This window comes from Phalangium opilio, unplaced genomic scaffold (genome assembly GCF_054372755.1).
Source record: "Phalangium opilio isolate 3A_F unplaced genomic scaffold, DU_Popi_V2 ptg000031l_1, whole genome shotgun sequence".
Taxonomy (NCBI): Eukaryota; Metazoa; Arthropoda; class Arachnida; order Opiliones; family Phalangiidae; genus Phalangium; species Phalangium opilio.
The window spans coordinates 856,311-872,866 of record NW_028324158.1 but is presented as its reverse complement, the minus strand read 5'-3'; the positions used below and the strand labels follow the sequence as shown (position 1 = coordinate 872,866).

The 16,556-nt window shown below is 38.4% G+C and overlaps 6 non-coding genes and 49 pseudogenes across 6 annotated transcripts; all 55 read left to right on the top strand.

The window, feature by feature from the left end:
- Positions 1 to 39: 39 nt before the first annotated feature.
- Positions 40 to 158, top strand: LOC149686863 (5S ribosomal RNA; annotated as a pseudogene).
- A 361-nt stretch (positions 159 to 519) lies between these two features.
- LOC149686862 (5S ribosomal RNA) lies at positions 520 to 638 on the top strand (annotated as a pseudogene).
- Positions 639 to 1,000: 362 nt separating this feature from the next.
- LOC149686861 (5S ribosomal RNA) lies at positions 1,001 to 1,103 on the top strand (annotated as a pseudogene).
- A 122-nt stretch (positions 1,104 to 1,225) lies between these two features.
- On the top strand, positions 1,226 to 1,344 carry LOC149686860 (5S ribosomal RNA; annotated as a pseudogene).
- A 136-nt stretch (positions 1,345 to 1,480) lies between these two features.
- On the top strand, positions 1,481 to 1,599 carry LOC149686859 (5S ribosomal RNA; annotated as a pseudogene).
- Positions 1,600 to 1,973: 374 nt separating this feature from the next.
- Positions 1,974 to 2,092, top strand: LOC149686858 (5S ribosomal RNA; annotated as a pseudogene).
- A 362-nt stretch (positions 2,093 to 2,454) lies between these two features.
- LOC149686857 (5S ribosomal RNA) lies at positions 2,455 to 2,557 on the top strand (annotated as a pseudogene).
- A 347-nt stretch (positions 2,558 to 2,904) lies between these two features.
- Positions 2,905 to 3,023, top strand: LOC149686856 (5S ribosomal RNA; annotated as a pseudogene).
- Positions 3,024 to 3,400: 377 nt separating this feature from the next.
- On the top strand, positions 3,401 to 3,503 carry LOC149686855 (5S ribosomal RNA; annotated as a pseudogene).
- A 137-nt stretch (positions 3,504 to 3,640) lies between these two features.
- LOC149686854 (5S ribosomal RNA) lies at positions 3,641 to 3,743 on the top strand (annotated as a pseudogene).
- Positions 3,744 to 3,865: 122 nt separating this feature from the next.
- LOC149686853 (5S ribosomal RNA) lies at positions 3,866 to 3,968 on the top strand (annotated as a pseudogene).
- Positions 3,969 to 4,090: 122 nt separating this feature from the next.
- Positions 4,091 to 4,209, top strand: LOC149686852 (5S ribosomal RNA; annotated as a pseudogene).
- Positions 4,210 to 4,336: 127 nt separating this feature from the next.
- On the top strand, positions 4,337 to 4,439 carry LOC149686851 (5S ribosomal RNA; annotated as a pseudogene).
- A 122-nt stretch (positions 4,440 to 4,561) lies between these two features.
- On the top strand, positions 4,562 to 4,664 carry LOC149686850 (5S ribosomal RNA; annotated as a pseudogene).
- Positions 4,665 to 4,786: 122 nt separating this feature from the next.
- On the top strand, positions 4,787 to 4,905 carry LOC149686849 (5S ribosomal RNA). Its single transcript, XR_016383918.1, has one exon. It is a non-coding gene; the product is annotated as a 5S ribosomal RNA (ribosomal RNA).
- Positions 4,906 to 5,041: 136 nt separating this feature from the next.
- Positions 5,042 to 5,144, top strand: LOC149686848 (5S ribosomal RNA; annotated as a pseudogene).
- A 122-nt stretch (positions 5,145 to 5,266) lies between these two features.
- Positions 5,267 to 5,385, top strand: LOC149686847 (5S ribosomal RNA). Its single transcript, XR_016383927.1, has one exon. It is a non-coding gene; the product is annotated as a 5S ribosomal RNA (ribosomal RNA).
- A 136-nt stretch (positions 5,386 to 5,521) lies between these two features.
- Positions 5,522 to 5,640, top strand: LOC149686846 (5S ribosomal RNA; annotated as a pseudogene).
- A 136-nt stretch (positions 5,641 to 5,776) lies between these two features.
- LOC149686845 (5S ribosomal RNA) lies at positions 5,777 to 5,879 on the top strand (annotated as a pseudogene).
- Positions 5,880 to 6,001: 122 nt separating this feature from the next.
- LOC149686844 (5S ribosomal RNA) lies at positions 6,002 to 6,120 on the top strand (annotated as a pseudogene).
- Positions 6,121 to 6,256: 136 nt separating this feature from the next.
- Positions 6,257 to 6,375, top strand: LOC149686843 (5S ribosomal RNA; annotated as a pseudogene).
- Positions 6,376 to 6,511: 136 nt separating this feature from the next.
- Positions 6,512 to 6,614, top strand: LOC149686842 (5S ribosomal RNA; annotated as a pseudogene).
- Positions 6,615 to 6,736: 122 nt separating this feature from the next.
- LOC149686841 (5S ribosomal RNA) lies at positions 6,737 to 6,855 on the top strand. The gene has a single exon (XR_016383926.1). It is a non-coding gene; the product is annotated as a 5S ribosomal RNA (ribosomal RNA).
- Positions 6,856 to 6,991: 136 nt separating this feature from the next.
- Positions 6,992 to 7,110, top strand: LOC149686840 (5S ribosomal RNA; annotated as a pseudogene).
- Positions 7,111 to 7,471: 361 nt separating this feature from the next.
- Positions 7,472 to 7,590, top strand: LOC149686839 (5S ribosomal RNA; annotated as a pseudogene).
- A 135-nt stretch (positions 7,591 to 7,725) lies between these two features.
- LOC149686838 (5S ribosomal RNA) lies at positions 7,726 to 7,828 on the top strand (annotated as a pseudogene).
- Positions 7,829 to 7,950: 122 nt separating this feature from the next.
- Positions 7,951 to 8,069, top strand: LOC149686837 (5S ribosomal RNA; annotated as a pseudogene).
- Positions 8,070 to 8,205: 136 nt separating this feature from the next.
- LOC149686836 (5S ribosomal RNA) lies at positions 8,206 to 8,324 on the top strand (annotated as a pseudogene).
- Positions 8,325 to 8,685: 361 nt separating this feature from the next.
- On the top strand, positions 8,686 to 8,804 carry LOC149686835 (5S ribosomal RNA; annotated as a pseudogene).
- A 122-nt stretch (positions 8,805 to 8,926) lies between these two features.
- On the top strand, positions 8,927 to 9,045 carry LOC149686834 (5S ribosomal RNA). Its single transcript, XR_016383909.1, has one exon. It is a non-coding gene; the product is annotated as a 5S ribosomal RNA (ribosomal RNA).
- A 135-nt stretch (positions 9,046 to 9,180) lies between these two features.
- Positions 9,181 to 9,283, top strand: LOC149686833 (5S ribosomal RNA; annotated as a pseudogene).
- A 122-nt stretch (positions 9,284 to 9,405) lies between these two features.
- On the top strand, positions 9,406 to 9,524 carry LOC149686832 (5S ribosomal RNA; annotated as a pseudogene).
- A 356-nt stretch (positions 9,525 to 9,880) lies between these two features.
- LOC149686831 (5S ribosomal RNA) lies at positions 9,881 to 9,983 on the top strand (annotated as a pseudogene).
- Positions 9,984 to 10,105: 122 nt separating this feature from the next.
- Positions 10,106 to 10,224, top strand: LOC149686830 (5S ribosomal RNA; annotated as a pseudogene).
- A 137-nt stretch (positions 10,225 to 10,361) lies between these two features.
- Positions 10,362 to 10,464, top strand: LOC149686829 (5S ribosomal RNA; annotated as a pseudogene).
- A 122-nt stretch (positions 10,465 to 10,586) lies between these two features.
- On the top strand, positions 10,587 to 10,705 carry LOC149686828 (5S ribosomal RNA; annotated as a pseudogene).
- Positions 10,706 to 10,841: 136 nt separating this feature from the next.
- LOC149686827 (5S ribosomal RNA) lies at positions 10,842 to 10,960 on the top strand (annotated as a pseudogene).
- A 136-nt stretch (positions 10,961 to 11,096) lies between these two features.
- On the top strand, positions 11,097 to 11,199 carry LOC149686826 (5S ribosomal RNA; annotated as a pseudogene).
- A 122-nt stretch (positions 11,200 to 11,321) lies between these two features.
- On the top strand, positions 11,322 to 11,440 carry LOC149686825 (5S ribosomal RNA). The gene has a single exon (XR_016383925.1). It is a non-coding gene; the product is annotated as a 5S ribosomal RNA (ribosomal RNA).
- A 136-nt stretch (positions 11,441 to 11,576) lies between these two features.
- LOC149686824 (5S ribosomal RNA) lies at positions 11,577 to 11,695 on the top strand (annotated as a pseudogene).
- A 360-nt stretch (positions 11,696 to 12,055) lies between these two features.
- LOC149686823 (5S ribosomal RNA) lies at positions 12,056 to 12,174 on the top strand (annotated as a pseudogene).
- Positions 12,175 to 12,296: 122 nt separating this feature from the next.
- On the top strand, positions 12,297 to 12,415 carry LOC149686822 (5S ribosomal RNA). The gene has a single exon (XR_016383908.1). It is a non-coding gene; the product is annotated as a 5S ribosomal RNA (ribosomal RNA).
- A 135-nt stretch (positions 12,416 to 12,550) lies between these two features.
- LOC149686821 (5S ribosomal RNA) lies at positions 12,551 to 12,653 on the top strand (annotated as a pseudogene).
- A 122-nt stretch (positions 12,654 to 12,775) lies between these two features.
- Positions 12,776 to 12,894, top strand: LOC149686820 (5S ribosomal RNA; annotated as a pseudogene).
- Positions 12,895 to 13,250: 356 nt separating this feature from the next.
- LOC149686819 (5S ribosomal RNA) lies at positions 13,251 to 13,353 on the top strand (annotated as a pseudogene).
- A 122-nt stretch (positions 13,354 to 13,475) lies between these two features.
- On the top strand, positions 13,476 to 13,594 carry LOC149686818 (5S ribosomal RNA; annotated as a pseudogene).
- A 376-nt stretch (positions 13,595 to 13,970) lies between these two features.
- Positions 13,971 to 14,089, top strand: LOC149686817 (5S ribosomal RNA; annotated as a pseudogene).
- A 361-nt stretch (positions 14,090 to 14,450) lies between these two features.
- LOC149686816 (5S ribosomal RNA) lies at positions 14,451 to 14,553 on the top strand (annotated as a pseudogene).
- Positions 14,554 to 14,675: 122 nt separating this feature from the next.
- Positions 14,676 to 14,778, top strand: LOC149686815 (5S ribosomal RNA; annotated as a pseudogene).
- A 122-nt stretch (positions 14,779 to 14,900) lies between these two features.
- LOC149686814 (5S ribosomal RNA) lies at positions 14,901 to 15,019 on the top strand (annotated as a pseudogene).
- Positions 15,020 to 15,155: 136 nt separating this feature from the next.
- LOC149686813 (5S ribosomal RNA) lies at positions 15,156 to 15,258 on the top strand (annotated as a pseudogene).
- Positions 15,259 to 15,380: 122 nt separating this feature from the next.
- On the top strand, positions 15,381 to 15,499 carry LOC149686812 (5S ribosomal RNA; annotated as a pseudogene).
- A 356-nt stretch (positions 15,500 to 15,855) lies between these two features.
- On the top strand, positions 15,856 to 15,958 carry LOC149686811 (5S ribosomal RNA; annotated as a pseudogene).
- Positions 15,959 to 16,080: 122 nt separating this feature from the next.
- Positions 16,081 to 16,199, top strand: LOC149686810 (5S ribosomal RNA; annotated as a pseudogene).
- A 137-nt stretch (positions 16,200 to 16,336) lies between these two features.
- Positions 16,337 to 16,455, top strand: LOC149686809 (5S ribosomal RNA; annotated as a pseudogene).
- Positions 16,456 to 16,556: the final 101 nt, after the last annotated feature.

The window sequence follows — 16,556 nt, the reverse complement described above, 5'->3', positions numbered from 1 at the left end:
TGAAGGTTAATAAAATTCAAATTATTAACTAGCACTCTCGGCAACAGCCATATCACGCTGAATACACCGTTTCTCGTCCGATCACCGAAGTTAAGCAGCGTCGAGCGCAGTCAGTACTTCGGAGGGTGACCACTTAGGAACACTGCGTGCCGTTAGCTTTTTCACTTTTTTTTGTCTTTTAAATTGCAATAGATATGAAAAAAGCAAAGATATTTTCTTTTTGTTATTGTTTTAAAAAGATGAAGGTTAATTTGTCTCACTTAAATTAAATTCGAATTATTAACTAGCGCTCTCGGCAACGGCCATTTCACGCTGAGAACACCGGTTCTCGTCCGATCACCGAAGTTAAGCAGCGTCGAGCGCAGTCAGTACTTGGGAACACTGCGTGACGTTGGCTTTTTCCTTTTTGTCTCCTCTTATAAATTCCACCAGATATGAAAAAAGCAAATATATCTTCTTTTTGTTATTGTTTTATAAAGATGAAGGTTAATTAAATTCAAATTATTAATTAGCACTCTCGGCAACGGCCATATCACGCTGAGAAAACCGGTTCTCGTCCGATCACCGAAGTTAAGCAGCGTCGAGCGCAGTCAGTACTTGTGAGGGAGACCACTTAGGAACACTGCGTGCCGTTGGCTTTTTCACTTATTTTTCCTCTTTTAAATTTTAATGGATATGAAAAAAGCAAACGTGTTTTCTTTTTGTTATTGTTTAAAAAAAATGAAGGTTAATTTGTCTCACTTAATTTAAATTCGAATTATTAACTAGCACTCTCGGCAACGGCCATATCACGCTGAAAACACCGGTTCTAGTCCGATCACCGAAGTTAAGCAGCGTCGAGCGCAGTCAGTACTTAGAAACACTGCGTGAAGTTGGCTTTTTCACTTTTATTTCCTCTTTTAAACTCCACCAGATATGAAAAAACCAAACATATCTTCTTTTTGTTATTGTTTTATAAATATGGAGGTTAATTAAATTCAAATTATTAACTAGCACTCTCGGCAACGGCCATATCACGCTGAAAACACCGGTTCTCGTCCGATCACCGAAGTTAAGCAGCATCGAGCGCAGTCAGTACTTGGGAACACTGCGTGCCTTTGGCTTTTTCCTTTTTGTTTCCTCTTATAAATTCCACCAGATATGAAAAAAGCAAACATATCTTCTTTTTGTTATTGTTTTATAAAGATGAAGGTTAATAAAATTCAAATTATTAACTAGCACTCTCGGCAACGGCCATATCACGCTGAATACACCGTTTCTCGTCCCATCACCGAAGTTTATCAGCGTCGAGCGCAGTCAGTACTTCGGAGGGAGACCACTTAGGAACACTGCGTGCCGTTAGCTTTTTCACTTTTTTTTGTCTTTTAAATTCCAATAGATATGAAAAAAGCAAAGATATTTTCTTTTTGTTATTGTTTTAAAAAGATGAAGGTTAATTTGTCTCACTTAAATTAAATTCGAATTATTAACTAGCGCTCTCGGCAACGGCCATATCACGCTGAGAACACCGGTTCTCGTCCGATCACCGAAGTTAAGCAGCGTCGAGTGCAGTCAGTACTTGTGAGGGAGACCACTTAGGAACACTGCGTGCCGTTGGTTTTTCACTTTTTTTCCTCTTTTAAATTTTAATGGATATGAAAAAAGCAAACATGTTTTCTTTTTGTTATTGTTTAAAAAAATGAAGGTTAATTTGTCTCACTTACTTTAAATTCGAATTATTAACTAGCACTCTCGGCAACGGCCATATCACGCTGAAAACACCGGTTCTAGTCCGATCACCGAAGTTAAGCAGCGTCGAGCGCAGTCAGTACTTAGAAAAACTGCGTGAAGTTGGCTTTTTCACTTTTATTTCCTATTTTAAACTCCACCAGATATGAAAAAAGCAAACATATCTTCTTTTTGTTATTGTTTTAGAAAGATGAAGGTTAATTTGTCTCACTTAATTTAAATTCGAATTATTAACTAGCGCTCTCGGCAACGGCCATTTCACGCTGAGAACACCGGTTCTCGTCCGATCACCGAAGTCAAGCAGCGTCGAGCGCAGTCAGTATTTGGGAGGGAGACCACTTAGGAACACTGCGTGCCGTTTTCTTTTTCACTTTTTTTTCCTCTTTTAAATTTTAATGGATATGAAAAAAGCAAACATGTTTTCTTTTTGTTATTGTTTAAAAAAAATGAAGGTTAATTTGTCTCACTTAATTTAAATTCGAATTATTAACTAGCACTCTCGGCAACGGCCATATCACGCTGAAAACACCGGTTCTAGTCCGATCACCGAAGTTAAGCAGCGTCGAGCGCAGTCAGTACTTAGAAACACTGCGTGAAGTTGGCTTTTTCACTTTTATTTCCTCTTTTAAACTCCACCAGATATGAAAAAAGCAATTATATTTTCTTTTTGTTATTGTTTTAGAAAGATGAAGGTTAATAAAATTCTATTTATTAACTAGCACTCTCGGCAACGGCCATATCACGCTGAAAACACCGGTTCTCGTCCGATCACCGAAGTTAAGCAGCGTCGAGTGCAGTCAGTACTTGGGAACACTGCGTGCCGTTGGCTTTTTCCTTTTTGTTTCCACTTTTAAATTCCACCAGATATGAAAAAACCAAACATATCTTCTTTTTGTTATTGTTTTATAAATATGAAGGTTAATTAAATTCAAATTATTAACTAGCACTCTCGGCAACGGCCATATCACGCTGAAAACACCGGTTCTCGTCCGATCACCGAAGTTAAGCAGCGTCGAGCGCAGTCAGTACTTGGGAACACTGCGTGCATTTGGCTTTTTCCTTTTTGTTTCCTCTTATAAATTCCACCAGATATGAAAAAAGCAAACATATCTTTTTTTTGTTATTGTTTTATAAAGATGAAGGTTAATAAAATTCAAATTATTAACTAGCACTCTCGGCAACGGCCATATCACGCTGAATACACCGTTTCTCGTCCCATCACCGAAGTTTATCAGCGTCGAGCGCAGTCAGTACTTCGGAGGGAGACCACTTAGGAACACTGCGTGCCGTTAGCTTTTTCACTTTTTTTTTGTCTTTTAAATTCCAATAGATATGAAAAAAGCAAAGATATTTTCTTTTTGTTATTGTTTTAAAAAGATGAAGGTTAATTTGTCTCACTTACTTTAAATTCGAATTATTAACTAGCACTCTCGGCAACGGCCATATCACGCTGAAAACACCGGTTCTAGTCCGATCACCGACGTTAAGCAGCGTCGAGCGCAGTCAGTACTTAGAAACACTGCGTGAAGTTGGCTTTTTCACTTTTATTTCCTCTTTTAAACTCCACCAGATATGAAAAAAGCAAACATATCTTCTTTTTGTTATTGTTTTAGAAAGATGAAGGTTAATTTGTCTCACTTAATTTAAATTCGAATTATTAACTAGCACTCTCGGCAACGGCCATATCACGCTGAAAACACCGGTTCTCGTCCGATCACCGAAGTTAAGCAGCGTCGAGCGCAGTCAGTACTTGGGAACACTGCGTGCCGTTGGCTTTTTCCTTTTTGTTTCCTCTTATAAATTCCACCAGATATGAAAAAAGCAAACATATCTTCTTTTTGTTATTGTTTTAGAAAGATGAAGGTTAATTTGTCTCACTTAATTTAAATTCGAATTATTAACTAGGACAATCGGCAACGGCCAAATCACGCTGAAAACACCGGTTCTCGTCCGATCACCGAAGTTAAGCAGCGTCGAGTGCAGTCAGTACTTGGGAACACTGCGTGCCGTTGGCTTTTTCCTTTTTGTTTCCTCTTTTAAATTCCACCAGATATGGAAAAACCAAACATATCTTCTTTTTGTTATTGTTTTATAAATATGAAGGTTAATTAAATTCAAATTATAAACTAGCACTCTCGGCAACGGCCATATCACGCTGAAAACACCGGTTCTCGTCCGATCACCGAAGTTAAGCAGCGTCGAGCGCAGTCAGTACTTGGGAACACTGCGTGCCTTTGGCTTTTTCCTTTTTGTTTCCTCTTATAAATTCCACCAGATATGAAAAAAGCAAACATATCTTCTTTTTGTTATTGTTTTATAAAGATGAAGGTTAATAAAATTCAAATTATTAACTAGCACTCTCGGCAACGGCCATATCACGCTGAATACACCGTTTCTCGTCCGATCACCGAAGTTAAGCAGCGTCGAGCGCAGTCAGTACTTCGGAGGGAGACCACTTAGGAACACTGCGTGCCGTTTGCTTTTTCACTTTTTTTTTGTCTTTTAAATTCCAATAGATATGAAAAAAGCAAACATATTTTCTGTTTTAAAAAGATAAAGGTTAATTTGTCTCACTTAATTTAAATTCGAATTATTAACTAGCACTCTCGGCAACGGCCATATCACGCTGAAAACACCGGTTCTCGTCCGATCACCGAAGTTAAGCAGCGTCGAGCGCAGTCAGTACTTGGGAACACTGCGTGCCGTTGGCTTTTTCCTTTTTGTTTCCTCTTATAAAATCCACCAGATATGAAAAAAGCAAACATACCTTCTTTTTGTTATTGTTTTATAAAGATGAAGGTTAATTAAACTCAAATTATTAACTAGCACTCTCGGCAACGGCCATGTCACGCTGAATACACCGGTTTTCGTCCGATCACCGAAGTTAAGCAGCGTCGAGCGCAGCCAGTACTTGGGAACACTGCGTGCCGTTGGCTTTTCCCTTTTTGTTTCCTCTTTTAAAATCCACCAGATATGAAAAAAGCAAACATACCTTCTTTTTGTTATTGTTTTATAAAGATGAAGGTTAATTAAACTCAAATTATTAACTAGCACTCTCGGCAACGGCCATATCACGCTGAAAACACCGGTTCTCGTCCGATCACCGAAGTTAAGCAGCGTCGAGCGCAGTCAGTACTTGGGAGGGAGACCACTTAGGAACACTGCGTGCCGTTGGCTTTTTCACTTTTTTTCCTCTTTTAAATTCCAATAGATAAGAAAAAAGCAAACATATTTTCTTTATGTTATTGTTTTAAAATGATGAAGGTTAATTTGTCTCACTTAATTTAAATTCGAATTATTAACTAGCACTCTCGGCAACGGCCATATCACGCTGAAAACACCGGTTTTCGTCCGATCACCGAAGTTAAGCAGCGTCGAGCGCAGCCAGTACTTGGGAACACTGCGTGCCGTTGGCTTTTTCCTTTTTGTTTCCTCTTTTAAAATCCACCAGATATGAAAAAAGCAAACATACCTTCTTTTTGTTATTGTTTTATAAAGATGAAGGTTAATTAAACTCAAATTATTAACTAGCACTCTCGGCAACGGCCATATCACGCTGAAAACACCGGTTCTCGTCCGATCACCGAAGTTAAGCAGCGTCGAGCGCAGTCAGTACTTGGGAGGGCGACCACTTAGGAACACTGCGTGCCGTTGGCTTTTTCACTTTTTTTCCTCTTTTAAATTCCAATAGATAAGAAAAAAGCAAACATATTTTCTTTATGCTATTGTTTTAAAATGATGAAGGTTAATTTTTCTCACTTAATTTAAATTCGAATTATTAACTAGCACTCTCGGCAACGGCCATATCACGCTGAAAACACCGGTTCTTGTCCGATCACCGAAGTTAAGCAGTGTCGAGCGCAGTCAGTACTTGGGAGGGAGACCACTTAGGAACACTGCGTGCCGTTGGCTTTTTCACTTTTTTTCCTCTTTTAAATTCCAATAGATAAGAAAAATGCAAACATATTTTCTTTATGTTATTGTTTTAAAATGATGAAGGTTAATTTGTCTCACTTAATTTAAATTCGAATTATTAACTAGCACTCTCGGCAACGGCCATATCACGCTGAAAACACCGGTTTTCGTCCGATCACCGAAGTTAAGCAGCGTCGAACGCAGCCAGTACTTGGGAACACTGCGTGCCGTTGGCTTTTTCCTTTTTGTTTCCTCTTTTAAAATCCACCAGATATGAAAAAAGCAAACATACCTTCTTTTTGTTATTGTTTTATAAAGATGAAGGTTAATAAAATTCAAATTATTAACTAGCACTCTCGGCAACAGCCATATCACGCTGAATACACCGTTTCTCGTCCGATCACCGAAGTTAAGCAGCGTCGAGCGCAGTCAGTACTTCGGAGGGAGACCACTTAGGAACACTGCGTGCCGTTAGCTTTTTCACTTTTTTTTGTCTTTTAAATTGCAATAGATATGAAAAAAGCAAAGATATTTTCTTTTTGTTATTGTTTTAAAAAGATGAAGGTTAATTTGTCTCACTTAATTTAAATTCGAATTATTAACTAGCGCTCTTGGCAAGGGCCATTTCACGCTGAGAACACCGGTTCTCGTCCGATCACCGAAGTCAAGCAGCGTCGAGCGCAGTCAGTATTTGGGAGGGAGACCACTTAGGAACACTGCGTGCCGTTGGCTTTTTCACTTTTTTTTCCTCTTTTAAATTTTAATGGATATGAAAAAAGCAAACATGTTTTCTTTTTGTTATTGTTTAAAAAAATGAAGGTTAATTTGTTTCACTTAATTTAAATTCGAATTATTAACTAGCACTCTCGGCAACGGCCATATCACGCTGAAAACACCGGTTTTCGTCCGATCATCGAAGTTAAGCAGCGTCGAGCGCAGCCAGTACTTGGGAACACTGCGTGCCGTTGGCTTTTTCCTTTTTGTTTCCTCTTTTAAAATCCACCAGATATGAAAAAAGCAAACATACCTTCTTTTTGTTATTGTTTTATAAAGATGAAGGTTAATTAAACTCAAATTATTAACTAGCACTCTCGGCAACGGCCATATCACGCTGAAAACACCGGTTCTCGTCCGATCACCGAAGTTAAGCAGCGTCGAGCGCAGTCAGTACTTGGGAGGGCGACCACTTAGGAACACTGCGTGCCGTTGGCTTTTTCACTTTTTTTCCTCTTTTAAATTTTAATGGATATGAAAAAAGCAAACATATTTTCTTTATGCTATTGTTTTAAAATGATGAAGGTTAATTTGTCTCACTTAATTTAAATTCGAATTATTATCTAGCACTCTCGGCAACGGCCATATCACGCTGAAAACACCGGTTCTTGTCCGATCACCGAAGTTAAGCAGTGTCGAGCGCAGTCAGTACTTGGGAGGGAGACCACTTAGGAACACTGCGTGCCGTTGGCTTTTTCACTTTTTTTCCTCTTTTAAATTCCAATAGATAAGAAAATTGCAAACATATTTTCTTTATGTTATTGTTTTAAAATGATGAAGGTTAATTTGTCTCACTTAATTTAAATTCGAATTATTAACTAGCACTCTCGGCAACGGCCATATCACGCTGAAAACACCGGTTTTCGTCCGATCACCGAAGGTAAGCAGCGTCGAACGCAGCCCGTACTTGGGAACACTGCGTGCCGTTGGCTTTTTCCTTTTTGTTTCCTCTTTTAAAATCCACCAGATATGAAAAAAGCAAACATACCTTCTTTTTGTTATTGTTTTATAAAGATGAAGGTTAATTAAACTCAAATTATTAACTAGCACTCTCGGCAACGGCCATGTCACGCTGAATACACCGGTTCTCGTCCGATCACCGAAGTTAAGCAGCGTCGAGCGCAGTCAGTACTTGTGACGGAGACCACTTAGGAACACTGCGTGCCGTTGGCTTTTTCACATTTTTCCTCTTTTAAATTTTAATGGATATGAAAAAAGCAAACTTGTTTTCTTTTTGTTATTGTTTAAAAAAAATGAAGGTTAATTTGTCTCACTTAATTTAAATTCGAATTATTAACTAGCACTCTCGGCAACGGCCATATCACGCTGAAAACAACGGTTCTCGTTCGATCACCGAAGTTAAGCAGCGTCGAGCGCAGTCAGTACTTGGGAACACTGCGTGCCGTTGGCTTTTTCCTTTTTGTTTCCTCTTATAAATTCCACCAGATATGAAAAAAGCAAACATATCTTCTTTTTGTTATTGTTTTATAAAGATGAAGGTTAATAAAATTCAAATTATTAACTAGCACTCTCGGCAACAGCCATATCACGCTGAATACACCGTTTCTCGTCCGATCACCGAAGTTAAGCAGCGTCGAGCGCAGTCAGTACTTCGGAGGGAGACCACTTAGGAACACTGCGTGCCGTTAGCTTTTTCACTTTTTTTTGTCTATTAAATTGCAATAGATATGAAAAAAGCAAAGATATTTTCTTTTTGTTATTGTTTTAAAAAGATGAAGGTTAATTTGTCTCACTTAAATTAAATTCGAATTATTAACTAGCGCTCTCGGCAACGGCCATTTCACGCTGAGAACACCGGTTATCGTCCGATCACCGAAGTTAAGCAGCGTCGAGCGCAGTCAGTATTTGGGAGGGAGACCACTTAGGAACACTGCGTGCCGTTGGCTTTTTCACTTTTTTTTCCTCTTTTAAATTCCAATAGATATGAAAAAAGCAAACATGTTTTCTTTTTGTTATTGTTTAAAAAAATGAAGGTTAATTTGTCTCACTTAATTTAAATTCGAATTATTAACTAGCACTCTCGGCAACGGCCATATCACGCTGAAAACACCGGTTCTAGTCCGATCACCGAAGTTAAGCAGTGTCGAGCGCAGTGAGTACTTAGAAACACTGCGTGAAGTTGGCTTTTTCACTTTTATTTCCTCTTTTAAACTCCACCAGATATGAAAAAAGCAATTATATTTTCTTTTTGTTATTGTTTTAGAAAGATGAAGGTTAATAAAATTCTATTTATTAACTAGCACTCTCGGCAACGGCCATATCACGCTGAATACACCGTTTCTCGTCCGTTCACCGAAGTTCAGCAGCGTCGAGCGCAGTCAGTACTTGGGAGGGAGACCACTTAGGAACACTGCGTGCCGTTGGCTTTTTCATTTTTGTTTCCTCTTATAAATTTCACCAGATATGAAAAAAGCAAACATTTCTTCTTTTTGTTATTGTTTTATAAAGATGAAGGTTAATTAAATTCAAATTATTAACTTGCACTCTCGGCAACGGCCATATCACGCTGAAAACACCGGTTCTCGTCTGATCACCGAAGTTAAGCAGCGTCGAGCGCAGTCAGTACTTGGGAGGGAGACCACTTAGGAACACTGCGTGCCGTTAGCTTTTTCACTTTTTTTGTCTTTTAAATTCCAATAGATATGAAAAAAGCAAACATATTTTCTTTTTGTTATTGTTTTAAAAAGATGAAGGTTAATTTGTCTCACTTAATTTAAATTCGAATTATTAACTAGCACTCTCGGCAACGGCCATATCACGCTGAAAACACCGGTTCTCTTCCGATCACCGAAGTTAAGCAGCGTCGAGCGCAGTCAGTACTTGGGAACACTGCGTGCCGTTGGCTTTTTCCTTTTTGTCTCCTCTTATAAATTCCACCAGATATGAAAAAAGCAAATATATCTTCTTTTTGTTATTGTTTTATAAAGATGAAGGTTAATTAAATTCAAATTATTAACTAGCACTCTCGGCAACGGCCATATCACGCTGAGAACACCGGTTCTCGTCCGATCACCGAAGTTAAGCAGCGTCGAGCGCAGTCAGTACTTGTGAGGGAGACGACTTAGGAACACTGCGTGCCGTTGGCTTTTTCACTTATTTTTCCTCTTTTAAATTTTAATGGATATGAAAAAAGCAAACATGTTTTCTTTTTGTTATTGTTTAAAAAAAATGAAGGTTAATTTGTCTCACTTAATTTAAATTCGAATTATTAACTAGCACTCTCGGCAACGGCCATATCACGCTGAAAACACCGGTTCTAGTCCGATCACCGAAGTTAAGCAGCGTTGAGCGCAGTCAGTACTTAGAAACACTGCGTGAAGTTGGCTTTTTCACTTTTATTTCCTCTTTTAACCAGATATGAAAAAAGCAATTATATTTTCTTTTTGTTATTGTTTTAGAAAGATGAAGGTTAATAAAATTCTATTTATTAACTAGCACTCTCGGCAACGGCCATATCACGCTGAAAACACCGGTTCTCGTCCGATCACCGAAGTTAAGCAGCGTTGAGCGCAGTCAGTACTTGGGAACACTGCGTGCCTTTGGCTTTTTCCTTTTTGTTTCCTCTTATAAATTCCACCAGATATGAAAAAAGCAAACATATCTTCTTTTTGTTATTGTTTTATAAAGATGAAGGTTAATAAAATTCAAATTATTAACTAGCACTCTCGGCAACGGCCATATCACGCTGAATACACCGTTTCTCGTCCCATCACCGAAGTTTATCAGCGTCGAGCGCAGTCAGTACTTCGGAGGGAGACCACTTAGGAACACTGCGTGCCGTTAGCTTTTTCACTTTTTTTTTGTCTTTTAAATTCCAATAGATATGAAAAAAGCAAAGATATTTTCTTTTTGTTATTGTTTTAAAAAGATGAAGGTTAATTTGTCTCACTTAAATTAAATTCGAATTATTAACTAGCGCTCTCGGCAACGGCCATATCACGCTGAAAACACCGGTTCTCGTTCGATCACCGAAGTTAAGCAGCGTCGAGCGCAGTCAGTACTTGGGAACACTGCGTGCCGTTGGCTTTTTCCTTTTTGTTTCCTCTTATAAATTCCACCAGATATGAAAAAAGCAAACATATCTTCTTTTTGTTATTGTTTTATAAAGATGAAGGTTAATAAAATTCAAATTATTAACTAGCACTCTCGGCAACAGCCATATCACGCTGAATACACCGTTTCTCGTCCGATCACCGAAGTTAAGCAGCGTCGAGCGCAGTCAGTACTTCGGAGGGAGACCACTTAGGAACACTGCGTGCCGTTAGCTTTTTCACTTTTTTTTGTCTTTTAAATTGCAATAGATATGAAAAAAGCAAAGATATTTTCTTTTTGTTATTGTTTTAAAAAGATGAAGGTTAATTTGTCTCACTTAAATTAAATTCGAATTATTAACTAGCGCTCTCGGCAACGGCCATTTCACGCTGAGAACACCGGTTCTCGTCCGATCACCGAAGTTAAGCAGCGTCGAGCGCAGTCAGTATTTGGGAGGGAGACCACTTAGGAACACTGCGTGCCGTTGGCTTTTTCACTTTTTTTCCTCTTTTAAATTCCAATAGATAAGAAAAATGCAAACATATTTTCTTTATGTTATTGTTTTAAAATGATGAAGGTTAATTTGTCTCACTTAATTTAAATTCGAATTATTAACTAGCACTCTCGGCAACGGCCATATCACGCTGAAAACACCGGTTTTCGTCCGATCACCGAAGTTAAGCAGCGTCGAGCGCAGCCAGTACTTGGGAACACTGCGTGCCGTTGGCTTTTTCCTTTTTGTTTCCTCTTTTAAAATCCACCAGATATGAAAAAAGCAAACATACCTTCTTTTTGTTATTGTTTTATAAAGATGAAGGTTAATTAAACTCAAATTATTAACTAGCACTCTCGGCAACGGCCATATCACGCTGAAAACACCGGTTCTCGTCCGATCACCGAAGTTAAGCAGCGTCGAGCGCAGTCAGTACTTGGGAGGGCGACCACTTAGGAACACTGCGTGCCGTTGGCTTTTTCACTTTTTTTCCTCTTTTAAATTCCAATAGATAAGAAAAAAGCAAACATATTTTCTTTATGCTATTGTTTTAAAATGATGAAGGTTAATTTGTCTCACTTAATTTAAATTCGAATTATTATCTAGCACTCTCGGCAACGGCCATATCACGCTGAAAACACCGGTTCTTGTCCGATCACCGAAGTTAAGCAGTGTCGAGCGCAGTCAGTACTTGGGAGGGAGACCACTTAGGAACACTGCGTGCCGTTGGCTTTTTCACTTTTTTTCCTCTTTTAAATTCCAATAGATAAGAAAAATGCAAACATGTTTTCTTTTTGTTATTGTTTAAAAAAATGAAGGTTAATTTGTCTCACTTAATTTAAATTCGAATTATTAACTAGCACTCTCGGCAACGGCCATATCACGCTGAAAACACCGGTTCTAGTCCGATCACCGAAGTTAAGCAGTGTCGAGCGCAGTGAGTACTTAGAAACACTGCGTGAAGTTGGCTTTTTCACTTTTATTTCCTCTTTTAAACTCCACCAGATATGAAAAAAGTAATTATATTTTCTTTTTGTTATTGTTTTAGAAAGATGAAGGTTAATAAAATTCTATTTATTAACTAGCACTCTCGGCAACGGCCATATCACGCTGAATACACCGTTTCTCGTCCGTTCACCGAAGTTCAGCAGCGTCGAGCGCAGTCAGTACTTGGGAGGGAGACCACTTAGGAACACTGCGTGCCGTTGGCTTTTTCATTTTTGTTTCCTCTTATAAATTTCACCAGATATGAAAAAAGCAAACATTTCTTCTTTTTGTTATTGTTTTATAAAGATGAAGGTTAATTAAATTCAAATTATTAACTTGCACTCTCGGCAACGGCCATATCACGCTGAAAACACCGGTTCTCGTCTGATCACCGAAGTTAAGCAGCGTCGAGCGCAGTCAGTACTTGGGAGGGAGACCACTTAGGAACACTGCGTGCCGTTAGCTTTTTCACTTTTTTTGTCTTTTAAATTCCAATAGATATGAAAAAAGCAAACATATTTTCTTTTTGTTATTGTTTTAAAAAGATGAAGGTTAATTTGTCTCACTTAATTTAAATTCGAATTATTAACTAGCACTCTCGGCAACGGCCATATCACGCTGAAAACACCGGTTCTCTTCCGATCACCGAAGTTAAGCAGCGTCGAGCGCAGTCAGTACTTGGGAACACTGCGTGCCGTTGGCTTTTTCCTTTTTGTCTCCTCTTATAAATTCCACCAGATATGAAAAAAGCAAATATATCTTCTTTTTGTTATTGTTTTATAAAGATGAAGGTTAATTAAATTCAAATTATTAACTAGCACTCTCGGCAACGGCCATATCACGCTGAGAACACCGGTTCTCGTCCGATCACCGAAGTTAAGCAGCGTCGAGCGCAGTCAGTACTTGTGAGGGAGACGACTTAGGAACACTGCGTGCCGTTGGCTTTTTCACTTATTTTTCCTCTTTTAAATTTTAATGGATATGAAAAAAGCAAACATGTTTTCTTTTTGTTATTGTTTAAAAAAAATGAAGGTTAATTTGTCTCACTTAATTTAAATTCGAATTATTAACTAGCACTCTCGGCAACGGCCATATCACGCTGAAAACACCGGTTCTAGTCCGATCACCGAAGTTAAGCAGCGTTGAGCGCAGTCAGTACTTAGAAACACTGCGTGAAGTTGGCTTTTTCACTTTTATTTCCTCTTTTAACCAGATATGAAAAAAGCAATTATATTTTCTATTTGTTATTGTTTTAGAAAGATGAAGGTTAATAAAATTCTATTTATTAACTAGCACTCTCGGCAACGGCCATATCACGCTGAAAACACCGGTTCTCGTCCGATCACCGAAGTTAAGCAGCGTTGAGCGCAGTCAGTACTTGGGAACACTGCGTGCCTTTGGCTTTTTCCTTTTTGTTTCCTCTTATAAATTCCACCAGATATGAAAAAAGCAAACATATCTTCTTTTTGTTATTGTTTTATAAAGATGAAGGTTAATAAAATTCAAATTATTAACTAGCACTCTCGGCAACGGCCATATCACGCTGAATACACCGTTTCTCGTCCCATCACCGAAGTTTATCAGCGTCGAGCGCAGTCAGTACTTCGGAGGGAGACCACTTAGGAACACTGCGTGCCGTTAGCTTTTTCACTTTTTTTTGTCTTTTAAATTCCAATAGATATGAAAAAAGCAAAGATATTTTCTTTTTGTTATTGTTTTAAAAAGATGAAGGTTAATTTGTCTCACTTAAATTAAATTCGAATTATTAACTAGCGCTCTCGGCAACGGCCATATCACGCTGAGAACACCGGTTCTCGTCCGATCACCGAAGTTAAGCAGCGTCGAGCGCAGTCAGTACTTAGAAACACTGCGTGAAGTTGGCTTTTTCACTTTTATTTCCTCTTTTAAACTCCACCAGATATGAAAAAAGCAAACATATCTTCTTTTTGTTATTGTTTTAGAAAGATGAAGGTTAATTTGTCTCACTTAATTTAAATTCGAATTGTTAACTAGCGCTCTTGGCAACGGCCATTTCACGCTGAGAACACCGGTTCTCGTCCGATCACCGAAGTCAAGCAGCGTCGAGCGCAGTCAGTATTTGGGAGGGAGACCACTTAGGAACACTGCGTGCCGTTGGCTTTTTCACTTTTTTTTCCTCTTTTAAATTTTAATGGATATGAAAAAAGCAAACATGTTTTCTTTTTGTTATTGTTTAAAAAAATGAAGGTTAATTTGTCTCACTTAATTTAAATTCGAATTATTAACTAGCACTCTCGGCAACGGCCATATCACGCTGAAAACACCGGTTCTAGTCCGATCACCGAAGTTAAGCAGCGTCGAGCGCAGTCAGTACTTAGAAACACTGCGTGAAGTTGGCTTTTTCACTTTTATTTCCTCTTTTAAACTCCACCAGATATGAAAAAAGCAATTATATTTTCTTTTTGTTATTGTTTTAGAAAGATGAAGGTTAATAAAATTCTATTTATTAACTAGCACTCTCGGCAACGGCCATATCACGCTGAAAACACCGGTTCTCGTCCGATCACCGAAGTTAAGCAGCGTCGAGTGCAGTCAGTACTTGGGAACACTGCGTGCCGTTGGCTTTTTCCTTTTTGTTTCCACTTTTAAATTCCACCAGATATGAAAAAACCAAACATATCTTCTTTTTGTTATTGTTTTATAAATATGAAGGTTAATTAAATTCAAATTATTAACTAGCACTCTCGGCAACGGCCATATCACGCTGAAAACACCGGTTCTCGTCCGATCACCGAAGTTAAGCAGCGTCGAGCGCAGTCAGTACTTGGGAACACTGCGTGCCGTTGGATTTTTCCTTTTTGTTTCCTCTTATAAATTCCACCAGATATGAAAAAAGCAAACATTTCTTCTTTTTGTTATTGTTTTATAAAGATGAAGGTTAATAAAATTCAAATTATTAACTAGCACTCTCGGCAACAGCCATATCACGCTGAATACACCGTTTCTCGTCCGATCACCGAAGTTAAGCAGCGTCGAGCGCAGTCAGTACTTCGGAGGGTGACCACTTAGGAACACTGCGTGCCGTTAGCTTTTTCACTTTTTTTTGTCTTTTAAATTGCAATAGATATGAAAAAAGCAAAGATATTTTCTTTTTGTTATTGTTTTAAAAAGATGAAGGTTAATTTGTCTCACTTAAATTAAATTCGAATTATTAACTAGCGCTCTCGGCAACGGCCATTTCACGCTGAGAACACCGGTTCTCGTCCGATCACCGAAGTTAAGCAGCGTCGAGCGCAGTCAGTACTTGGGAACACTGCGTGCCGTTGGCTTTTTCCTTTTTGTCTCCTCTTATAAATTCCACCAGATATGAAAAAAGCAAATATATCTTCTTTTTGTTATTGTTTTATAAAGATGAAGGTTAATTAAATTCAAATTATTAATTAGCACTCTCGGCAACGGCCATATCACGCTGAGAAAACCGGTTCTCGTCCGATCACCGAAGTTAAGCAGCGTCGAGCGCAGTCAGTACTTGTGAGGGAGACCACTTAGGAACACTGCGTGCCGTTGGCTTTTTCACTTATTTTTCCTCTTTTAAATTTTAATGGATATGAAAAAAGCAAACGTGTTTTCTTTTTGTTATTGTTTAAAAAAAATGAAGGTTAATTTGTCTCACTTAATTTAAATTCGAATTATTAACTAGCACTCTCGGCAACGGCCATATCACGCTGAAAACACCGGTTCTAGTCCGATCACCGAAGTTAAGCAGCGTCGAGCGCAGTCAGTACTTAGAAACACTGCGTGAAGTTGGCTTTTTCACTTTTATTTCCTCTTTTAACCAGATATGAAAAAAGCAATTATATTTTCTATTTGTTATTGTTTTAGAAAGATGAAGGTTAATAAAATTCTATTTATTAACTAGCACTCTCGGCAACGGCCATATCACGCTGAAAACACCGGTTCTCGTCCGATCACCGAAGTTAAGCAGCATCGAGCGCAGTCAGTACTTGGGAACACTGCGTGCCTTTGGCTTTTTCCTTTTTGTTTCCTCTTATAAATTCCACCAGATATGAAAAAAGCAAACATATCTTCTTTTTGTTATTGTTTTATAAAGATGAAGGTTAATAAAATTCAAATTATTAACTAGCACTCTCGGCAACGGCCATATCACGCTGAATACACCGTTTCTCGTCCCATCACCGAAGTTTATCAGCGTCGAGCGCAGTCAGTACTTCGGAGGGAGACCACTTAGGAACACTGCGTGCCGTTAGCTTTTTCACTTTTTTTTTGTCTTTTAAATTCCAATAGATATGAAAAAAGCAAAGATATTTTCTTTTTGTTATTGTTTTAAAAAGATGAAGGTTAATTTGTCTCACTTAAATTAAATTCGAATTATTAACTAGCGCTCTCGGCAACGGCCATATCACGCTGAGAACACCGGTTCTCGTCCGATCACCGAAGTTAAGCAGCGTCGAGTGCAGTCAGTACTTGTGAGGGAGACCACTTAGGAACACTGCGTGCCGTTGGTTTTTCACTTTTTTTCCTCTTTTAAATTTTAATGGATATGAAAAAAGCAAACATGTTTTCTTTTTGTTATTGTTTAAAAAAATGAAGGTTAATTTGTCTCACT